At 39.4% G+C, this 5,689-nt stretch overlaps 1 pseudogene across 1 annotated transcript; it reads right to left on the bottom strand.

Moving 5' to 3' along the window:
• Positions 1-3,616: 3,616 nt before the first annotated feature.
• LOC307064689 (poly(rC)-binding protein 1-like) lies at positions 3,617-4,901 on the bottom strand (annotated as a pseudogene). Its single transcript has 2 exons — positions 4,870-4,901; positions 3,617-4,320 (listed from the first exon to the last, which is right to left on the bottom strand). The product of its transcript is annotated as a poly(rC)-binding protein 1-like (transcript).
• Positions 4,902-5,689: the final 788 nt, after the last annotated feature.

Below are 5,689 nucleotides of genomic sequence, written 5' to 3'. Positions count from 1 at the left end.
CAGTGACACAATAATAGTGGGGGACTTTAACAACTCACTTACACCAATGGACAGGTCATCCAAAATGAAAATAAATAAGGAAACAGAAGCTTTAAATGACACAAAAGACCAGATAGATTTAATTGATATTTATAGGACATTCCACCCAAAAACCACAGATTACAATTTCTTCTCAAGTGCACATGGAACATTCTCCAGGATAGATCACATCTTGCATCACAAATCAAGCCTCAGTAAATTTAAGAAAATTTAAATCATATCAAGCATCTTTTCTGACCACAACACTATGATATTAGAAATGAATTACAGGGAAAAAAACGTAAAAAACACAAACACATTGGAGGCTAAACAATACGTTACTAAATAACCAAGAGATCACTGAATAAATCAAAGAGGAAATCAAAAAATACCTAGAGACAAATGACAATGAAGACACGACGATCCAAAACCTATGGGATGCAGCAAAAGCAGTTCTAAGAGGGAAGTTTATAGCTATACAAGCCTACCTCAAGAAACAAGAAAAATCTCAAATAAACAATCTAATCTTACACCTAAAGGAACTAGAGAAAGAAGAACGAACAAAACCCAAAGTTAGCAGAAGGAAAGAAATCATAAATATCAGAGCAGAAATAAATGAAATAGAAACAAAGAAAACAATAACAAAGATCAATAAAACTAAAAGCTGGTTCTTTGAGAAGATAAACAAAATTGATAAACCGTTAGCCAGAGTCATCAAGAAAAAGAGGGAGAGGACTCAAATCAATAAAATTAGGAATGAAAAAGGAGAAGTTACAACAGACACCGCAGAAATACAAAGCATCTTATGAGACTACTGCAAGCAACTCTATGCCAATAAAATGGACAACCTGGAAGAAATGGACAAATTCTTAGAAAGGTATAACTTTCTAAGACTGAACCAGGAAGAAATAGAAAATGTGAACAGACCAATCACAAGTAATGAAATTGAAACTGTGATGAAAAATCTTCCAACAAACAAAAGTTCAGGACCAGATGGCTTCACAGGTGAATTCTATCAAACATTTAGAGAAGCGCTAACACCCATCCTTCTCAAACTCTTCCAAAAAATTGAGGAAGAAGGAACACTCCCAAACTCATTCTATGAAGCCACCATCACCCTAGTAACAAAACCAGACAAAGATACTACAAAAAAAGAACATTACAGACCAATATCACTGATGAATATAGATGCAAAAAATCCTCAACAAAATAATAGCAAACAGAATCCAACAACACATTAACAGGATCATACACCATGAACAGGTGGGATTTATCCCAGAGATGCAAGGACTCTTCAATATATGCAAATCATTCAGTGTGATACATCGTATTAACAAATTGAAGAACAAAATCCATATGATCATCTCAATAAATGCAGAAAAGGCTTTTGACAAAATTCAACACCCATTTATGATAAAAACTCTCCAGAAAGTGGGCAGAGAGGGAACCTACCTCAACGTAATAAAGGCCATGTATGACAAACCCACAGCAAACATCATTCTCAATGGTGAAAAACTGAAAGCATTTCCTCTAAGATCAGGAACAAGACAAGGATGTCCACTCTCACCACTACTATTCAACATAGTTTTGGAAGTCCTAGCCACAGCAGTCAGAGAAGAAAAAGAAATAAAAGGAATCCAAATAGGAAAAGAAGAAGTAAAACTGTCACTTTGCAGATGACATGATACTATACATAGACAATCCTAAAGATACCACCAGAAAACTACTAGAGCTAAGCAATGAATTTGGTAAAGTTGCAGGAACCTAGAAAAATGGTACAGATGAACCGGTTTGCAGGGCAGAATTTGAGACACAGATGTAGAGAACAAATGTATGGACACCAAGGGGGAAAGTGGTGGGGGGGTGGGGTTGGTGGTGTGATGAATTGGGCGATTGGGATTGACATGTATACACTGATGTGAATAAAATTGATGACTAATAAGAACCTGCTGTATAAAAAAATAAAATTAAATTAAAAAAAAAAGACACACAACAAGACAAACACATATGTGTGCGTGCACACACACACACATACCACAGGGGAAAGAATAATAACTTGAATACATTAAAATGAAAAACTTCCATAAAACAAAACACATTCTAAAAAATAAAGATGGACCCTAAAGAGAGAGAAATTATTTTTCAATACACATAAGGAACAGAAAGTTAGTGTCCAGATATAAAGAACTCCTATGATGCAGTAAGATAAGACAAACAACCCAAAAGAAAAGTGAGCAAAGAATATGATAGGCACATCACAGGAGAGGAACTCAAATGGTCACTAAACATATGAAAAGATGCTTAACCTCACTAATAGACAAGGAAATGAAAATCCAAATAAAAAGTCATTTCACAGCAGCAAAAAGACAGCAACACAGCAATACATGGGTGTTTCTGCCCCAGGGAGCCCATTAGTGACGCAACACCCAAGGTTTTTATTGTGTCACATAAGCACTTTCCAACTAGCAGGTTCCAAAATCCCAGATTCCCAGAGGGAAAGCAGGTGCTCTGCATAAACGACAGTGTTGCACAGTTGAGGCACAGGTAACCACCCTTATCTGTTAAAGAACAGTGGGAACACTCCAGAAATCTGAGTTCGCAGGCACCAGCCAAGGGCCAACCTAGCAGGCAGGCCCTTCTAGAACGCAGCAGCTTCAGGTCTGCTATGGCAACCATTTTCTGCAGAGTGTACATGGATATGATCATTTTGAACAGCAATTTGGAAACATCAAATGAAGTTGAAGACGTGCATGTCCACTGGCCCAACAGTCTCCTTCTAGGTCTATTCTGTATTAATGCATGTGGAGACACGGTCAGGTGTACTCTTTGTAGCCTTGTTTCTAATAGAAGAATATCAAAAATCAATCTGAATATTAATCAACCAAAGAATTGATAAATGAATTATGTCCAATTCATGCTATTGATGTCATGAAGCAGTGGAAATGAACTAATTAAAAGTATGTATTTCAAAATTGATAAATCTCAAAAATTAATGGTTAGAAAAAATATCTAATGGCAGCAGGATAGAAATAGCAAGGCCTTCCTGGCTACTTAGTCTAAAATTTCAACTGCCCATCCCCATCCTGACATCATACCCCTTTCTCTGCTTTTTCTTATATCCTTAGCAGTTATCACTATCAAACATACTACAGGTTTTTACTTTCTCTTCTTGCTTATCATCTCTCTGCTCCTCTAGAATACAAACTCCATGAGGGCAGGAATTTTGTTTAGTCTCTTACTTTTTCTGGTTGTTACTAACCAAACCATTTTTTATTTTTAATTCTTGACATTACAGAACTAAACCAAATTTAACATTCTGCTCTTACATTTCTTATCAACTAACATAAATAAAATCCATGAGCCAAAAAAACCCAAAACAAAACTAAAAACAGAGAAAAGCTTATAAAATAAGCTAAATATGAATCCCAGCATTAGCAACTGAACAGAGAATGTGAGTTTTAAATTCCTGGGGAAGATAAAGTTGTGTAGAAACTGAACACTTAGAAATAATTTAAAACCTGGAAATCAGTGACCAGAAATTACACAGCTGGATTATGAGAATACAGCATAAAGGGGTTATGAGTGAACCTACATCATTCTAGCTGCACCTCATGCCCTTCTCAGAGGATAGCCTGGCATTGATTAGATTCTGGGCCAGACTAATACTGGCAACAGAACCAGTGACAGTAATCTACCTTCCAGGAGAGCCTTCCACTGGGTTGGCAGTTCTGATCTGGGCCCTGGACATCTGGCAGATATCATTAATGTTGGTGCCTTGGTGCCTGACTATGCAGCCAATTAAGCTATTTGGGATGGTGAGTTCATGGGTAGTTTGACTAAATGTGTCCAAACTTGCCCAATAGCCTTGATCTCTGGAAGGCTGGGGTCAATTCTGGTAAATCCAGTCTCACCATGCATCACGGCAAAGTGAGAATGTTGTCTTGCCACCTGGTTCAGCTTAGCCAGATGGAGTGGAGAAATGGTGTGTTGTCCTTGAATTGAGCAGGCATCTAGAGGTGGTCCCTCCAGGTCATCGATGGTGTGGGGTAGCCTGCAGCATCTCTGCACCAAACTTGGCCACCCTCACAGATGACTAGAGAGCTATCTGGCATAGGCTGGTACAAAATCGTCTTGACTCTCCGTTCTGGGGACTGGGAGAGCATCTCCAGCATGCCTAGGCTGATCTACTTGGTACACTCGGTGACAGACTGCAGCACACCAGCAATGGTGACGGCCCGCTCGGTGGAGTTGGCCAGCGTTTCCCCCACCCCCAGTGCCGAAAACAGTGCCTGGCCATAGTAGCTACTCAGTAAGTATTTGTTGAGTTAATGAATGAATAGTGTATGCTGCCATTTTTATAAAATTTAAAACGTGAAAGTACTAAAAATTATTTATAGATACATATATAAGGAGTGAAAAATGCTATGCTTGAGGATTATGAACACCAAATTTAGGACATGATCGCTTCTAGGTGGGAGGGAGGGGAATGAGATTCAGGAAGAGACACAAAGGAGGCTCAAATATATGTGTAATATTCAAATTTCTTTAAAATATCTGAAGCAAGCATGGTAACATATTAAGAGTTGACAAAACTAAGGGGTGGATACATAGATAGTTGTAAGATTACTCTCTCTATTTTTTGTAGGCTTGAAACAATTCATTTAAAAACTATCCTGTCCAGAGCTAATATCTTACACCACCACCCGCTACCCCCTGACAACACCACCACCATCAGAGGCCACCCCAGGAATATTCACAGCAGCGTGTGGAGGACTCTTCTGAATGATAACTCCTCCACTTCTCTCAACCCCCTGCTGAATTGGAAGATGCCAGATATTGAACCTTACTCACCTTTGCATCCCATCCCTCCTGTGACCTTTCATGATTGTCTTACTATAAAATGGATTTTCAGTTAATATTGAATAGGGTAGAATGAAAATGCTAATTTGGGAAATGGCAGGCAGCACTGGCTACATAATTTTGCGGGCCCAGTGAAAAATGAAAGCTTATTAAAAAATTATTTAGAATTTCAAGATGGCAATAGCAAGGCATTAAATCAAGCACAAGCGCGCAGGCCTCCCACCCATGAATCCAGCCCTGAGGGCAGGCTTTGAACACAGAACTCGTAAAGTATCTTAATGATGTAAAAGAATAGGCTACGGGGAGGCTGCTAGCTATGCACTACATCCATTCACTTCTTCTTCCACAATAACAGAACAGTGACTTGGTGCCAAGTTGCCCAGGTAGAGACAGCATTACTCAAGCCTTGTGGCACATTTGGCCTGGTCACTAAGCTCTCTTTAGCAGAATGGAGTGGAAGTGACAGGTGTGACATCAGACCAGGAGGGGCCCTCCATGCTCTTTCCCCAACTCTACTGACTGGAACTTGGTTCTGTGGTAACTATGGAAACAAGCTTAAGGATTCAGGATGGCAGATCCACAAGACGGGAAGACTCTGGGCCCTGAGTGTGTGTGTGGAGCAGAGCTGTCTAGCAGTGCAGCACACTGCCCCCTACCATTAGGTGCCTCAAATTACTCTGTATCTTGGTTACATTACAGCAGCCTGGCTTGGTTGACTTAGGTGGTGTGATACAAATATCATTTTTGATTCACCCAACAGCTAAAAATAGGCTGTTCTAGACAAATCCAATGCTGTAATGGTCCCCTAGGC

The sequence above is a fragment of the Hyperoodon ampullatus genome, assembly GCF_949752795.1.
Source record: "Hyperoodon ampullatus genome assembly, chromosome: 2".
Lineage (NCBI taxonomy): Eukaryota > Metazoa > Chordata > Mammalia > Artiodactyla > Ziphiidae > Hyperoodon > Hyperoodon ampullatus.
Note: the sequence above shows the minus strand (reverse complement) of the source record. Positions and strands in the feature narration are given on the sequence as shown.